Here is a 19,188-nt window from a genome sequence, read left to right on the forward strand (position 1 = left end):
GAGTAGAGAAGAACTAGTGATTTATTACTGCGATCAATAAAAGATAAAATATTTTTAAAATAATTTTAATTAAAGAAAAAAATTGCTCATGAACTTGAACGATCGATCAATGTGACGCAAACTCTACTGCGATGCTGGAAGCACAAGTTGACGCAGGTCAAGGACTGGAAAACACAAAGCTCAGATGCTGGGTCCTCTGCGAAACGCTCATTTTTGTTCTAATCATTTAAAAATTACTAAAAGTTGATTAATTTTTGTCATTTTTTTTTTTGTAAAATATACCTATCATAAATTTCTGTCATTTTTTCTTACATTCTTACCTATACATTTAAATCATTACATTTTATGTATTCATATATTCTGTTGTATTTACTTTGACACACGTAACCAGTACAGCGATATAAAAAAAAGGTTACGGAAAGGTTTAAGTAAAAATCATTTTTTATCTAGATTTTGTAATAATTTTAAGATAAATAAAAATTTAAATTTTAAAACGAAGGTTTGAAGAGCACACTTGGGTATTTTGCTTACAAATAAGTCTTTGAATAAAATTAATGAATAAAATTAGCTGGAGTGTAAAGTAAGTGAAAAGAAAAGTGGCAGGTTTAAGTCGGTCGCGACTACTGAAAAGAATGCCCTGATTATCTTCTGTACACTTGACACTTGCGGTTTGAATAAATAAATTCTCCTATAAATAATAAGTCTATGACTCGATATTGTTTATATACATTATGTTTTAAATTGGTTTAACGTGATTACGATTTTGAATGAAAAAATTTAATAAAATACGTACTAGATATATAAGAATTATAGATTGAATTATTGAAACGTATCGATAGAAAATTGAATCTCAAATTGTTGGAGCGTTAATTTTTACTGGTTGATCAACAAAGTTTCCAGTCTTCAAAAAAAAATAATTTTTTTTTTTCGAATTTAATTTAAAATATGCATACTCATTCTTGGTAAATAACTTTTTTCTATATTTTTATTCTTAAAAAAAGAAATTTTTAATTATAAAAAGTGATGGATTTATTTGAAATAAAACAAAAATATTTACAAAATAAATCGATAATTGTAACAAAACTTTTAAAGTTTTTTCGCGAATCTGTCAATTAAAGTCGAGTAAATGCTAGCGAATTTACAAGAGTTGAGATTATATTTTATATGAAATAAGATCACTAAACGGACAAGAAATATCTAACGAGACAGTTGAGGGAAGAACTTAAAAAAAAATTGAATATATATGTGTGAGGAAGTTCTATAAGTACAAAGCTGATAGGTATATATATCTAAAAGTTTCCACAGCGGGAAAAGAGTATCCCGGAAGGGAGCTGTGGTTCTCAGCTGATAGACAGACGTCGAAATTTTTAAAATAACAAATTTATTTTTCTTTAAGCGTATAAATTTGTTTTATTTTTCATTCTTATTCTTGAGCTCTCAATTCACCTTTTTTTCTGTCAACTTTTATTTTATTCTTTAAACTTCCTTCTGCGTCTCCTAAAACAAGAACGGCGAGAAACGCCTCAGAACATATAGATATCACGAAGCACTGGTCTGTTGAACGGACAAATAACAAAGAAAAAATAACTAGTAGTACTGAAATACCGCGGACTCTAACATTAGAGACAGACTCGCGTTCTAGAGACAGAATTTCATTATTATTGCAGGCAATTCGCTATGTGTTATTTTTGAATCATTTTTTTGTATTCCTATTTTTTTATGAATGCTTTAAATGTTTTAATAATTATTTGAAAATATTTGTACCTTGATGAAGTAATGATAATACTATAGTTAACTGTAGTCAAAATGTCACCGCTGAGAATTACGAATTATGAATAGAAGATCTTGGGATTTTTTTCGATATTTATAATTGCATTTTATGGTTTGGGTACTTTAGAAATAAATTAAAAAAATAATATTGCTATTGCAGGATCAATTACTAATAATTTGATGGAAAATGTGACGGGACAAATCTATAAACTTTTGAAAACTCATCCGAAAACTTAAAATAATAAATTGATTATCATCCAAAAAAAAATATAAAATAGTCCAAAGATACAAATTAGATCAAGAATTTATTGAGCAAAATGCTTTTTAAAATAAAAATATTCTCGTCAGAAAATTTTTCTTGTTCTCTTAATTGTTTAGATGATAAATTGACTTTCACCGAAAAAATATAAAACCGTGAAAAGACGGAAACTCAGGTTATAACTTTTCTGATAGTACCAAATTTCATAATAAAAACTCATGTTATAATAAAAATATTTGCTGTTACAAAATTTTTCTGATTTTTTTTAAATTATATAAATCAATATTTGACATATAACCACATTCACATGTGCAAAACAAAATAAATAAATAAACAAATGACATTTAGCGCGAAATTTGAATCTATTTAGAACTTCTTCAAAAAAATAAAAAAAAAGAAGATTTTTGCCTTAAATAAAGTTTTTTAAACGCTCATAATTGCCTTTACTGATGAGGTGTTGATAGGTAAGAATTTTCAATGAATCTATCATAAATTGATTTTTCTTACAAGAAAAAAATAAGATAAATATCTATCTAATAAAATCAATATATCATTTGTAGATTTAATAATTCCAGTTTGACGAATAGAAGTGAAAGTTACTGAAACTAAAAAATTTTTTTCCATTGAAACATCGACTCCTCGTAGAGAGCAGCCTAGAGATCCGTCTGGCTACGCTTGACCGGAAGAACTTGGCGCTCGAATGAGCAAAGTCATCTCGACCACGAACTGTGGGATATATACAAGGTATTTTTACACGACGAGCCGCCTTTAAATCAGTGTCTGAGAGTGAATATCACTGATAAAAGATTATAGATAATGCTTAGGTAGGGTAGCTGAGAGAAAAAGATAGATGGAAAAAGATTACATACATGAAGGTTTGGCGAAAGTTTGTAATTAATTTACCAGTTAAAAATATTATTTCATTTTTTTACCTCACTATTTTATAAAAATTTAATTTAATTAATTTGATAAATATAAATTTTATTTTAATTATATAAATGAATTAATAATTTAAAGCAGCAGTGTAATAAATATTAATCTTTGATTTTTTTGTTTATAGAGTAAAGCTTGATGTTAATAATCAGCAATAAATTATTAGGTTAATGAAAGTACATTTTCTGTGTATGAAAACGATGGAAGAAATAAGAAGAGCTATTCATCACATATATGCTGGAATTTTTTTACGACTTTGATTAATAGTTTTATAAAATTTTGATATCTTTAAAGTAACGCTAGCGTGATAAAAAAATTGATTTCATCAAAAAAAGGAAAGGAAACTCCGATATTACGCAACGTAACTATAAAATCAGAATCCAGTGAAGCATGAGGCGATGAACGTCGCATTAATGATGATCATCATAACTCGTAAGTTGTCGAGATGGCGGAAACTTTTTGCTTGAGATGAGACAGTGGCCTCGGGTATATATCCAAGTGATTCTTGTGGTAGAAAACCACAAGTGTGGCTTTGAACATAATGATTAAAGAACAATCTACTTAAACATTATTTATATCTTTTATTTCATCTAAATGTATAAAATAGATACATACACAATATAATGTACATATAGATACATAAATTTATAAATAATGGACGAAATAATAATCCTTTAGAAGATTATGTTTACTGAAAAATAAGAAAAACTATTTGATTTAAGACAAATATTCTTGATCCAAGAAAATTATTTTGAAGAGAACCTTACATCTTGGTTCCGGAAGTTTTTGTCTTGAGACTTGTTTTTTTGATTAAAAAACTTTACAACTTCGATCAATAGTATATTATCTTCGTGAAGTAAAATTAAATTTTTAATTGAAAAACACTATTCTCGAAAACTAAGAATAATTTGGTTTTCTTTTAAGAATTTTATATTCTTGGTTTAAGGCAGTACCTTCGATTAAAGATTTACTGTTCAGAATTTTATGAAATTTGACATATTAGTAAACTATAGTGAAATAATAAGCCTACTAAATTTTTGAAAAGCTTAAGAGAACGAGTAAAAAATATTGTGCTTTTAAATTTTTAGGGTTAAACATTGAGTCTCATGAGAAATGACAGTTTTTATTCTATTCTACAAAAAGTACCGTTCAAATTTCAATAAAAATTGAGAAAATGAGAGTAAATAACATATTAAATATTTTTTACAATCAAAAGTTAAGTATAGGAGCGTAAAAACTTTCAAAATTTTTCCGTCAATCTTTTTCTAATGCGACTTTGAATAGGAAAATCAACGACGGAAATCAAATAAGACTATGTAATTAAAATTTGACACTTGTGGTACCTGTGATACTACTTTAAGAAAAAGTTTTTCCATCGAAATAACCAAAGAATATTTGGAAAACAAAAAAAAAATATTTGATTTCAATCCATTCCTATACTTATTTAAGACTTATTTTTAAAGGTTTGAAAACAACAGAAATCCGAAATTTTCGGTATTCTTCAAAAAACAACTCGGCAGTTTTTTGAATTAATGTTATTGTCTATCTTAATTCAAGAAAAAATCATTCTTAAGCAAAACATAGTTTATCTTTTTTTTTTTTTTGTTTTAAGGGTTTTATATTTTTAATTCAAGAGTGAATTTTCAAAATTCAGAGAATTGAATATCTCGAAACAGGAATGAAATTTTGAAGAGAATATTTTTCTTAAATAAAATAGTTTTTTTTTCAGTGTTGGGTAAACTTGAGTTGTTGTTGAACTGGTTGGTGTCACCAACCGTGATTCCTCAGCTCTTCGAGAATCGAATTTCTTTGTTACTATATTGGTTAAATAACTATAAGTGAAAATAAACGTCAACTTGATTTAGCTTCAGCTTAAACTCTCTTTTTATAGATATATCTTCCCATAACTGCAAAATATAACTTAAAGTCTTTCCTTGCAGACTTTGTGTAGCTGATAGTATAAAGAATGTTTATCAAACAAACCACCATGTGCTCCGCTGAAATTATCTTTCCTCAATAACATCAGTAACTATTTTAGTTAGACTTTTTAAATTTATTTTTGTAATTTACTCTCTCCAGTTTACAGTAAAGTGAATATAAAGGCAGAGCTAAAGCACGATGCCTTTGTATCAAATATTTTGTTATGTGTTTATAAATTCAAACAGAGTACGTGCAGTGCATAAAGGATGAGAAGGATTGATTAACATGGTGTTCATTTTTTGACGTTTATTTTCACTTATAGTTATTTAACCAATATAGTAACAAAGAAATTCGATTCTCGAAGAGCTGAGGAATCACGGTTGGTGACACCAACCAGTTCAACAACAACTCAACAGTATCTTCGACGTCGTTGTACGCTCGTAGTATAGTATTGCTTCAGCAGTGACACAGGAAGAAATGGATCGCTGAATAGCCTTGAAGAATCAAAGATAATAATAAGGCAATACAAGTCGATGCAATTTACATCCGGTTTTATATTTTGTCTCGCGATAAAGAATTGTCAAAATTAAAGGTCTCATTGTTGTTATGATTGTATCACTAACCAAATAACACATCATTTAATGTTATTCAATGTATGATTATTCTTGCTAATCATTATCATTATCATTATTATTAAGACTCAAATAAAATTGAAGCCAAGCCTTCGATTTTCATTAACCTTCAAGCTAAATGAATATGTCGCAGATTCTTAGACACGTGATATGACCGTGGGTGTGGATTAATCATAAAGTTTATAAAGAACCAAACATATTGAAACAGAATTCATTCATCACCATCATTATCATCGTGTTGATGTTTTTAAAAGTAGTTTGCAATTTTTAATACTTTAATTTAAAATTGGGATAATTGTACAATGTTAAAAAATAATACATTCAAATGCTTTTTTTTTTCGAATGCCTTTGCCTTATTGTCTCTTTTCTGTTTTTATTGCTCTCAAAATTTTCTTCAAAACGATTGCATTGAATATTCTACTGGTAATTCGAAGGACGTTTGTATTGCAATTAAGAAATCGAATTTAAATCTATACGTGACGTCAGAAGATGTGCTAGTTTTTTTTAGAGCAGTTTTACACAAAGCCGCAGATTCTGCACATTTTCTGGTACTTTAGATGAGAGTGAGTCGACCCAGAAGCAGCTATTCTGGCTAAAAATCGATAAAAGCGACATTGCAGGGACTAGACTGCAGTATCGCGGTGAGAAAGAGTGAGAGGAAAATATTTTTCATTGATTGTTTGTAGGTAAAATGCATGTGGGTGTAAATATTTATAGGAATGCATTTAAAAATAAGTTTAGCTCTAAAGTTATGTATCGAGTAAGAATTTTAGAGGTGTTGCAGAAAACGTTAAAGTAAAATAGTGAATGCCAATTTGATGATATGTTCTGATAAATATAAGTTGAAAGGAATTTATAAGATACCTGTATACTTTTTTTACAACTTTATGAGAAAGCTCCATGAGAGTTGATCAAGCGACGTTTCCGACGAAGATCGATCGTAAGGTTGTTCTGATCTACTTGTGGTCAGGTGGAATTTCATCTGCCCTCTACTCATCTGTCAAGACTTCTCTTCTCTTTAGATAGCACATTTTAAGAACAAGAATATAAGAATATATTCTATGGAAGCATAAACCTTTGAAATACTGCAACTAATGGTGACGTTAATAAAAAAAATTAGCGCGAGTTAAGTTTAACTCCCGTTGCGATCTTATTAAATTGAAGAGTTAGTTATTCGCAATCAGGAATTTAAATTATGAACGAAAAATAAAAATCCACTTTTACATCTAACGGATATTGTAATAATAAATTTATAAATAGAAGAAGAAAAAATACGATGCAAAAGCCTAGCTATTGTGATTCGAGAATAGAAAGTTATCTGTGAAACGGTGAAAAGGTGAAAATAAAACAGATTAGATTGTAACAACTGATCTAGTACTTTAGCTGATTGGATTTAACAATGAATAGGAATAATAAAAAATAAATTTAAATTTAAATTATGTTGATCAGTAAACGTGTTAAGTCAGGCGTGAATACCAACTATTCAATCAATCGATGAGTAGTCTCTTTCTTTTGTTTTCCTTTCTCTTATATTATGTATTAACTTTGCACTTACACTGGTTAATTTGCATTTTATTCAATTCTTATTACATTAACTATCTTGTCATTTACAAATCCATCTGTAATATTTATTATTATTTTATCAGATGTACATTTGATAACTTTATGTTGAATGGTGAGAGAATAAATATTTATAAGGATTACAATAACTATAATTATTAATTTTATAGACTAATAGATTAATCTATAATTTTATAAATTAAATAGTCAAATTATTCCAAAAAATTAATCTTAAATGTAAGATTAAATTTTAGACATGATACTGAAATTAGCAGACATCTATGTATAAATTTTTTTTTATTTTTATTACAAATCAATTATAAAAAAGATATTTTTTTTTAATTTTTACTTGTAATTTTTTTTTAATTTCTAGATGTGGAGATAATTATTGAAATTGTTTCGTAATAATTTAGTTGTCATAATAATCAAAAAAATTGACAGATCTCTGTCAATTTCAGTATCATTTTTTAGACGGACACAAATACAATTTAAAAAAAGATTTAATAATGAAAAAACTACTGTATTAGAGTAATACAAAGTAGAACTTATAGAATTTTAAATGTCTTGTAAATATAAGAAAATTATTGCGTGATGTTTATCGTTGAATGTACACTCGAAGAAATTTCTTCGAGTGTAATTCACACGAGCAGTAAAATCTTCAGTCTATCTTTCAGTATAGCTCTGTTCTGACCATTTATAAACGTTCAAGTACCCAGAGGATTTATAGAACGCGAATGACTAAAATAAGTTTTTTCTGGTAAGTGTTGGTTTGTGTAGTTCACTGACTCAATATTCAATAAGTGCAACAACAAACAAAAACAACCACATCAATAAAAAACAACTACAAGCTAACTAAAATAATTGTAACAAATAACATAAACTTAAAATTGGTTTCAATGGAGTTGATAATTCCAAAACACTATTTTCAATGACGTGAGAGAAGCTTTCACATCTAACGACTATTTGCGTGATGTACTTTAGCATTATTGCATTAATCACCTTATAACACGCATCACATTGGATGGAAGAAAATAACAGATAGAGAAAGAGAGATGAGTAAGAAGATATCAGTTGAATTGTATAAAGATTGGCCCGTTTATTATATTTCCGCGCTCAGTTTATTTCAGGAAATACCATCCAATTATTTGTTTTATGTTGCTCAACTTTTTTTCATTTTGTGACCCTTTTTTATATTCTTCCTTTATCACTAGATCCATTTGCCCAATTAAACACCGTTATAAAATTATAAATTAATCTTTTTTTGTCTACTGTGTTTTCAAAATTCTAGTTCTAAAACCACCGACAAATTACTGCCATGTGAACATTTACTAGCTCGGAAATGAATATATACTATTCTTCTTTTTTTTTTCCTCCACTAACAATTACTTACGGCGGAAAAACTATTTAATTACATATAATAATATTATAATCATAATCATAATGAAATCATTTTCATTGATCTTTATCTTTAGTTGAATATAAAGCGGTCAATTAAAAATATTTTAAAGCGAAGAAAATAATTTCTCGCCGCTAATTATTTGTGATAACTATCACCCTAAATAATTCCCAATTTTTATGATAAATTATTTTAAAATAGGATAATACTATTTTTTTCAATTAATAAATAATTACTATACATTCAAGCTCTATAATTTTTTTCGAGAAACTTAGGCTAAAGTTTAAATTAAGTCCAATTATCGTAAAAAAAAATGAAAATAAGTAGAGCATGAAAAAATAGCTTGACGTTATTAATGAGGCTTATTTTTTATCAAAATTAAAAATCCATGGAATTTCTATTATATATTTTTTTTTATGTCAAATACCGTTAAGCATTAAATACGACCAAAAAATAAATAATAGGTCTTAAAAAAAGAAAAGTACAAACAATTCATATGTAATTAATCCTTTTCTCTGATTTAAATTTTCTTTAGTAAAATAAAACACATTACAAATATAATAGGATGACTAACAAAATATACACTGCAAGGATCATTAAAAGAATTTTCGTTTTCTTATTTCAAAGATACAGTAATATGTCTAACCATCTGGTCTAGTGATCATAAATTAACGAGACTTGCTGCACGCATACTGATGCTTCAGGTTGATAAAATAAATAGTAAACTGGACACGATATTAATTATCACACTGATCGATTTTAATCCCATTGACAACGACAAACACGTGCGTTTAGTCATTCTTTGTTTAGATCTAACAGTGAAGAATCGCAGAGATTGAATTAATAGTTGAGAGCTGTAATTGAGGATAATTTTATTCCCAACACATTAAGTACTAAATGGTTAAAAAAATTTTTCAATTATACACAGCAAGATTAATTGAAAACGCATATGTATATGAAGAGCAAGTATAGTAGAGTTTAATAGTAATCTCGACAGACACATAGCGATTTCTACGTTCAATGACCAAGCATAAAATCATTAGACTAAGAAATTCTTTTTTAACGAAAAAAATAATAAATAATTGACGAAGATTTTTTTTTTCTTTATTAATTGTTACGGATAGTTCAATGAAACGAGCTAAATTTGACCTTAAATCTTATATTTTTTTAAAAATCTATCCAAGTGATTCAACATAGTTGGATCATTTATAATTATACCGTAACTACGGAAGCAAAAATATATTTCAGATATTACAATAAGAAAAAACTTCGAGGCAGCATTGAAAAGTTCATGAGCTTTCTTTCTTTCGTTAGAATATCATTTTTGAAGTTACATTTGATGAATTAACGATTTGTTTTGTTGAGATGCTTAGTAAGTTCAAGTAATACTTATCCAGAAAAAATAAAAAATATTAAATTGAAGTAATTTTCGTTGGTAATCTTTTATGAAACGATGAAAAGTTTTAAGTGGCACGGTGCCAGGCTACATCACAAACGTGCAGACGTAAATCCGGAAATAGGTGGTTCTATCTCCCGTCTGCTCTCTCGCGTCTCTGGTTATGTGTAATTACGAGAACCCTCTGGTACATCCTTTTATTCCTTCTCTTTTCTTATTCGTTGTCGTGCATAAACCGTGTAAGGAACGTGCGCGTTCTAGTCTTTGCGTCCGCGCTTTACGTGATTTTCTTTTAGACATGATAAGATGAAAGCAAAGAATGCCTGATGATGTTCATGATGTTGATGATAATAATAATAATTATAATAATAATAAAAATTATAATGATAATGATAACGATGATGATGAATGATGATTATGATAAAGTTAATCATCCACTCGATATTTTGATACTTGTAGCACCGCAATATTTTAATAACCTCGTTGGAAGATATGCAGTAATTAATCGTGACCAGTGTAATAATATTAAAGGTAGGATATGTGTACTGCTAAGAAGATTATTATTAGTTGTTGCTGAGTATCGTTACACACAGGATGCGAGAAAAAAATGATGCAACGATAATAATCTTATTAGGAACGAGTCCCGCTCCATTAAATCACTGAGGAAGTTTAGTTTGTACAAGCCTGCCACTTGGCAATTGCAATGCATTTCCCGTTGTCACGGACCAAAAGAGCCAGACTAAATTTTTGATGACATCCGTACTTTTTTTTCAATTTTATTCTATTTATTGTTTAATTTTTACTTTATCAGCAATATTCAGTTAATATTACACACATTCTTTAACCTGAAATATATTTATGAGAATATATAGACATTATATCAAGTCGCAGACTTATATATCATAGTAACATGAATTGATTCAATGAATCACATCACAACAGTCGTTAAGACATAGCTAAAGTCCCAATCGAATTTTCTCATCGTATTAAAAGCATGTAATCGATGTTTGCACCTTTGAGGTCAACGCACCGATATATTAAACTTGCAAGTTAACTTGCTGCTGTTTCTATATCATATATATATATATATATATATATATATATATATATATATATATATATATATATATATATATATATATATATATATATATATATATATACACGGGAAAAAATTTTTGGGAAAATTTACGATACAACTATTGTAAAGCTGGACTATACTTTTATTACTATTAATTGTCAAATATTTTAGAAGAAAAAATACTATTTATTCATGAAAAAATACGATACTACTATTGTAAAAAGTAAGAGATGAAAATTTTCAGTGCTGCCTCTGTATCTTTCCAATAGAACTATAGCAAATTTTACAATAGTTGAATTGGAATGTTTCTCAATTAGTGTGAGTGATGGCCGTGCACAGCGCTAGACTCCGAGTTTATGTAAATGTTTAAGGATATGGGTCTTACAGTCAACGCTCTCTGTATTGGACCTCTCTCTGTATTTGACCACATTCTTCCTCTGTATTTGACGATTTTACACAGCTCTTATGGACAAGGACGAGTCAAATACAGAGAATGGTCCTGTACGGGCGAGTCAAATACAGAGAGCGTTGACTGTAGTTTACCTCGGATAGCGTAGAGGGAGAGTCTCTGGCTGCCAACTCAGAGTTCTGGGTTCGATTCCCCCAGATAGCACGAAAATGTCGGTTTCTTTTTTTGTTTACTGTATAGGTACTAATTAGTCCAACCTTCTATCTCTCTCCCTCCCTAATATTTCTTTTAAAAAAACCAACTGTGAATTTTTACAATAGTTGAATTGTAAAGTTCACAAACACATATTGTATAATTTGCTCTATAGTATTCGACTTTTTAAGACTCTTGCTAGTCTTATTTGTTGAATAAAATTTACAATAGTAGATCGTAAAAATTACTAAATGAGAAGTATAGTCCACCGTTACTATTTTATTTAGTAAAAATTACAATAGTAAAATAGTAAAAACTCCTTCAATTTTCTTTCCGTTTATATATATATATATATATATATATATATATATATATATATATATATATATATATATATATATATATATATATATATGAATGAATGGTAAAGAGTTATTTATCGAGCAACAGTTAACAGTTGGCGTAGAGTTGAAGCTAAGAAACGCAAGCAAGCGTTAACTTTCTTACAGATAATAATCGATAAAAATGATGCTTCATAGCTTATTTAACATTTTATAACTTAAAATCTCAACTATTTAAATTTACTTACATTGAAATAGCTGACAAATAAATATGCCAATCATTATTACCGCCATTTATATTTGTATGCCTCAACTGACACACTTTGAATTATAGTCAGATCATATGGTTACTTATATATACGTATTATATTTAATACACTCTGATGAATCAGGAAGTACTTACCTGAAACAAAAAAAAAAGAAAATTATTAATAACATATTATTAATAAGTTAAATTACAAACATTTTTTTTTTATTTTTTTAGTAGAAGTAATTAAATAATAAGAAAAAGAAAGTATTTTTCGAGCCATAAAATTCAAACAAAAGTACATTTGTCTGATTTCTTAATTGTCAAGACAACCTTTTCATTTTAACACTAAAAAAATATAAAGTGACTTGGAAACACGTTAATTCTCACCTAGCAAGAAGACATGAATGCGTGAAAGAAGTGAGAAAGATTTAAACACAAGTACCTAGTATATATTAATAATAATATTGTTATCTTTTACTTTTTTTTCTTTCTGACTCTCCCCTCTGTGAATAAACTCAAGATTCATTGAGGACACAAACGGAAGAATGAAATATATAAAACACTTATAAATGAAGAAAATCTTGACACGATGGTCGAATACATTAACGAGTTTGCGCTATATTCAGTCTCATACAGAGATAGTTATTATGTCCAGTTATCATATATATAGCTCACGTGTGCTGTAATATTTTGCGTTATAACAACCTGATATGGAAATAAGTTTCGTAATAATCTTAGTATTTATACATTCTCATGGTATACTAAGTAATAGCATGTAACTAATGTTATTTGAAGCGAAAAAAAATTTATTTAAGTAAATAGTTTAGAAGAAAATAATATTTCAAAAACCACTATTTATTTAACGGGTTAGTGTTACTTTAAAAAGACACAATTCAAGGAATATATATAAATATTATCTACAATTGTATAGTGTTGGAATTTAAAAATTTCTCGTTGTTTTATTGTCCTAAACTCTCGATGCGTTACGGGCTGAGTTTAATTAGGAAGAGCATCGTCAGGTCAGGTTCTCTATAAAGACTCGTTAAGATTTCATATTATATTGTTTTAGATTAATAGAGATGGTTAATATTTCTAAAAGACTCATTAATCATCATCCCACTTAACGTAATTGAAGAAAAAATTTCTTTTGAGTTTGCATTATATGGCAAGAAAGAATATTCATTAAACATTTACATAATAAATTATTTTTAAATAATTATTAATTTAATCTGTTTTATTTTATGTTATTATTATTATTAAAAATGAAAATATTAGTTTTTGTTGTTTATAAAAAAAATTTTTTATTAAATATATAAATAAAATTTATACGTTAAAATGAACATATGAAAGGTGGATGGTAATTCAGACGATTACGGATAATTAATGTTTTTTAATGACGCCGAGTGGTGAAAGCATTTACCACTTGTGTGAAAAAAGGACAAAAAAATAGTTTAAATTAACGTTAAAGAATAATGTAAGTATGAGACAAAAGTAGGGAACATTAAAAATAAGAAGACTGCAAAAAATCGTATGCACACCGAAGCATGATTCCGGCTACCGGCACTTTTATATAAATTATAAATACAAGCTCACCGAGTTGTCTCGCTCACTCCTTTCCGTGCACATTAACTCTAGGGCCTATTCAGCGAGAATTTTATCACGTATACAAGACAACTATGTCTGAGCACGTGAAACCTATCATGGACTCGTCAGGAAGCTTGAGAAAAAGCACGCAGTTCGGATATGACATGTAAGAAATTTTTCAGCATTAACCGAGTGAACACGGATAAAAAATAACTTGATAATTATTCACTTAAGTCTTGAGATCTTTAACGCTTGTTCGATCACCGATACTAATTTAATTAATTTCATACTATATAAATAAGCCTTTGTAACCTTAACTGTCTTCTCACTTTATTAACTGAGCACTTATTAATTGCAGATTAACACGTGCGTTAACTTATCATGACAGTTTATCGCGATATATTATGAGTGAAAAAAAAAATATTGAATTTAAAAAGAAAAATTTTTTTAACGTGTCTCTGTTTGCGACGAGCATCTGGAAGAGATTATTATAGTTGAAGAGAAATAAACAAGCTAATGATTTAAATAATATACACACAAAGCTTTGATGCAAGAAAGAGCTTTTCATAAGAGGGAAGTCGCAGTTTGCAATTGGACATCAGACAGTCTGTTTAATGATTGTAGATTCGAATTGAATTTAATAAACTTCATTTGTTGTTAAATGATAAGTTAGACAGACTGCATGATGGTGAAAATAATAATGGATACTAGAAATAGTAAAGCGAATTCTCAGACTGTGAAAACAGACCGTTTAATTTGCGTCACTTTTTATTGGGGCACTTTAAAAGATCATTGATAAAATACCGAGAGAAATACCTTTATTTTGTTTTTAAGTAAGCCAAGATGGAATTATTTCCGTGTTTTAAGTGATCATTCAACGCCCTCGTTTACTTACGAATAATTAACGATAAACATATCTTTTAAGATTATTTTGTGTTGAATGAAATTGTAATTTAATACATTTTAATGTTAATGAGTTAATTATTTTAAAAACTTTTTTTTACTTCCGCTGATCAAATGATTAACGAAATTAGGGTGACACTGTTACTTTAATCACAATTCAAATAAGTTATAAACTTATTTACGAATATAATTAACCTCTATTAACTTTGCTAATGTTTGATGTCGAACATTAATTTGTTAATTTAAAAAAATTAATTTTTATGGTTAAATTAATATTAGGTTGTTCAAACTTTGGTTTTCTCTTCATTTGTTAGCAAAGTTTTTTGAATTCACTTAAGGGGGTATCTGATTTAGAATTCTCAGAAAATTATTTTTTTTTTGCATATTTCTAAAGATTAAGCGTTTAAGAATATGTCCTGCAAACTGAACCGATTTACATTAAATAATTGAACCTTCTCTGTATATTACTTTATCGCCCCTTAGCAGAATTACTGAAAAATTTCAATCTTTACTATTTTTTTTTAAATTTGCAAATGTCAAAAAAACAAACAAAAAAACTTTTTCTCAATTTCCACCATTTTGCAAAAAAAATAGTTTTTTTACTTTTTCCGGGTCGGACCATTTCAAGATCTTTACTGATTAAGAATATAACTTTCTTTGTTTTAGATGATTAAAAGAGTAAGAATCATGTACGCACGAGGACGCGCCACATCTTGTTAAAAAAAAGTCAGATTTTCAAAACCTACAAAACCTTCGAATTTTTATTTTTTTGGAATCGTTAATGCATCTAATTTATCATTTGTGAGCCTTAAAAATATCTCAGAAGCTCTTAATTTGACCTAAATTTTACTGCATTTTTTCGAGTTAATCATACCGTTTTTTTAGAGGTTGACAAGCCATTTACTTTGGACCCCTTACCTTACCAGTCTGTAACTTTTTGGATTTTTAATTTTGTGGTATGAATATTTTTTTGTAAAAAATAGACGGTAAAAATATTATTCCTTTTTGATTGCATTTGAAAAAACACCGAAAATTTGTGCCTCTAGACCAGAATCCTTAATTTGATAATTAATTTCTGTATTAGAATTAAAAATCTATTTGCTCATATTAGGTGGGGCTGAAAGTATACATTTTAAAATCGATAATCATTTTTGATCAATAAATCATTTGTTTTGTCATTGACAAAATTATGTTAATTTAATAGCGTTGCGTATTATTACAATGAATGATAAGATAATTATGAACACCGAAACTTCATGCTACTCTGGATGTACATTGTGTGGGCAGAACTTGTTCCCATTATTTTAAAAAAGAAAGTACACGTTCCCTGAGTCATTGGGTGCAGCATATAAGTATGTATGTACATATAAAATACATACTTATGTACGTCAACTTATGGTGAAGATATTGTTTGAATTTTTTGCTTTTACAATTAACATTCTCAAGTGAAATATCCACAAATATACTTGTTAATTAGTATGAAATATCCTTGACATTGAAAATTATCGTTTACTAGTACTACTGATTAAAATAAGTATTAGTTCAGGTGCTTCTGATTACAGTGTACTAATAATTTAAGTGACACAAGCAAGATGTTTAACGAAATTGCTTACTGCAACCGTAAATATGCATGTGGAGCGTATGACTTTTAACGTCTGCACTTATGCGGTAAATCAAACAGTATTAACCACGTATTTCCTCATTACGTGCACAGTTAACCGGGTGTGGCGTATGGTAGTAAAATTCTCAGGGCTTGGAATGTATAAATGTCTTCTTGTATATGGTTTTACAAAGAACAAAGAAAAAGAATTCATTAAAAAATAAAAAATCTTGAGTGATTTAATGAAATGTTTGTTCTTCCAAGAAATAAGTTTAACGAGAAACGAGTTTGAAAAAAAAATAACAAAAAAATTGTAAAGAAATGCAAAAGAGGCATTATCATTAAATAATTACCTAGAAAAACAGCTTTTAGGTATCTTTGTAAAAGTAAGCCCCAAGACATGTGACTTATATTATCGTAAAATAGCAGACATACAAGTACAGTCATCCGTGAAAATACTAACAAAACGTCATAAAAATGATAATAATGGTACAAAAAAATCTGTTACAGTAGTGGACGTATTATATAGATTGGCAAGTAAACGTGCTAGTTATAAAAAAATTAGAGTAATAATCAAGTATCCGAGACGAATGGAGATTTTATTTAATGTATGTTATTTTGAAACGATTGGCATATTGATACATACGTATAAGAATACATAAACAAATCTACGTACCAATCAATTCACGGTTAACAGTTGGGACCAATTGCATTTTATTTGACTCTTTTTTGTTTGCATGAGCAACTAATAAAATTTTTTAGTTATTTGTTCAAATATATTCACGTCAAAATATAAATATGTGTTTTTTTTTTTTTTTAAATAATTTGTATTTTGTGTCTAAAGAAAAAAAAATTTATATTTTTATTCGACAACTGAGTCTAATTCAAAACAAATTTTATTCTAAAATAACTATTAATAGGAAAAATCTTAAGTATTAAAAACGATTTGAAAAAAATGATATTACTACACTGATAAAAAAATTAGATTCAAGAAAAAAAATCTTGGACTAAGAAAATCATTTTAAAGAATTTCATACTCTTGTGTCAAGCCGAAAAATTTTCTTAGTCCAATAAAATTTTTCTTTGATTGAGACTATGAATTTTTTCAAAACGCTTTTGGCTCAAGATTTTTTTTCTTGAATCGAGTTAATTTTTTTCATCAATGTATTGATTCGTTTCTAAGTGGAAGTAACTATTCAAATTTTGTTCAAATATAAAAAAATTAGATAAAGTAATAAATTGAAAACAAGTTTATAACGTCAGCATTGCCATTTTTGCGTACTTCTTGTACTTTTATTTCAACTTGGCATTAACCTTGAAATTATATCTCAAGTATAAATATATATATTACATGTTGGTTTCCTCTGTTGAAGCCTTCTATTTTTTTTTATATTCTATTTTTCGAGACATTATTTTTATTTTATATATGCAAGTATTACACTCGACTTTAGTGTTTGGCATATTTCAAGACTACTAATATAAGCTATCATAAAAATAAAATCTATATAAATATAAATAACGTTGTAAGAGAGAAAAAGTATTATATAAAATTAGATCTTGAACTACTCAAGCTAAATAATTTATACTCAATAATTACAAGTAATTAAAATTCTTCAATAACGATATAGTTAAAGTTTTGATGATTCGAAGAAATTATATAAAATCATAACTTTATAACTTAATTGGTATTTATTATTATTATTTATAATTACATAGATTTTTAATTAATTCATAGATCCGCTAATTAATTTTATTAAAAAAAAACTGTTAATTTCTGATAAAAAAAAACTTCAGTTATATTTTTATAATAAAATTATTTTCTATTAAAAGTATCCTCAAAAAAAAAAATATTTCAAACATTTTTTTTTTTTACTTTCGAGTAAATTTTTGTTGAAATCGAAATCAATTGATACAATGAATTTCTCTTAACATCCGACAGTATAAAAAATATTAATTGTCTTCTTTTTTGGTCTGGATATAAGAGAATGCATGAGAAGTAAATGCCTGTACATTCACAGACCTAGATGAATAGTTTCAGAATCGGCGAGACAAAAATCGACATTTAGCTACGTGATCCAACACGCGACTTTATATACACACGCTTTACAATTCATTTCACTTATAATATCTATATATATACAGCATAATATGTATTTAATGTATAACGTGCAAATGACTTATCGATTGATATAAACTCGCGTGTTTACACTTGTCTTTATCCACTGTGAAGCTTAACTCAGTGATGAGGTCGTTACACTTTTCTCTCTCTATGACGAATCGACTCTCTGTAATTTACATTTAATCTGGATCCATAAAATTATTTTTCATTCATATTAATTCCTCAACTAACATAATATATCATATTATAATGTAATGTAAGTCATGAATTAATAAAATCAGTCTTTAACAACAAAGTCGTTGAAATGTTTTCTTAAAGATCACGGAGGTGAGAGAAAGACTGAAGAATTTAGTGAAATTACAAACATAATTGAACATTTTCATCGAAATTTTTTATTATTTCAAAGTATAACAGCATTGAAAAACACAAAACAACATTGAATTAACTGGCAAACAATTGAAAATAATAGTATGAACAGATAATAAAAGTTAAAAAAAGATATAGATAATGAAAAAATTTTCTATTCCCAAGGATTAATTTAATGCATGAACGAGTATATCGACAGCCAGCAGCCAATGTAAGAGACGAGATAACTCGTTTAACCCTTTTAACCTGAAGAATTAACAAGCTGGTGCTTCCGGCACGCGAGATCCTGTCACGAATTCTTCTTGGAGTGTGCCACTGATTTCTCGATTCCGAAGCATCCATCTCTCCACTTACCCCGTCATCAATTATGATTAATAAACTTAATTCTTGATTCATCAACTGACTTTATGAGATAAAATTCACCATTTGATATTTAGCTCAATCGCATAGCGGCAATTATATAAAACAAAGAGACTG

At 27.9% G+C, this 19,188-nt stretch overlaps 1 protein-coding gene across 2 annotated transcripts in view; it reads right to left on the bottom strand.

The window, feature by feature from the left end:
* The window catches only part of LOC123262097 (microtubule-associated protein Jupiter), a 43,577-nt gene that overhangs the window by 17,536 nt on the left and 6,853 nt on the right, over positions 1-19,188 (bottom strand). The window lies entirely within an intron of this gene.

This window comes from Cotesia glomerata, linkage group LG1 (genome assembly GCF_020080835.1).
Source record: "Cotesia glomerata isolate CgM1 linkage group LG1, MPM_Cglom_v2.3, whole genome shotgun sequence".
Classification (NCBI taxonomy): Eukaryota; Metazoa; Arthropoda; class Insecta; order Hymenoptera; family Braconidae; genus Cotesia; species Cotesia glomerata.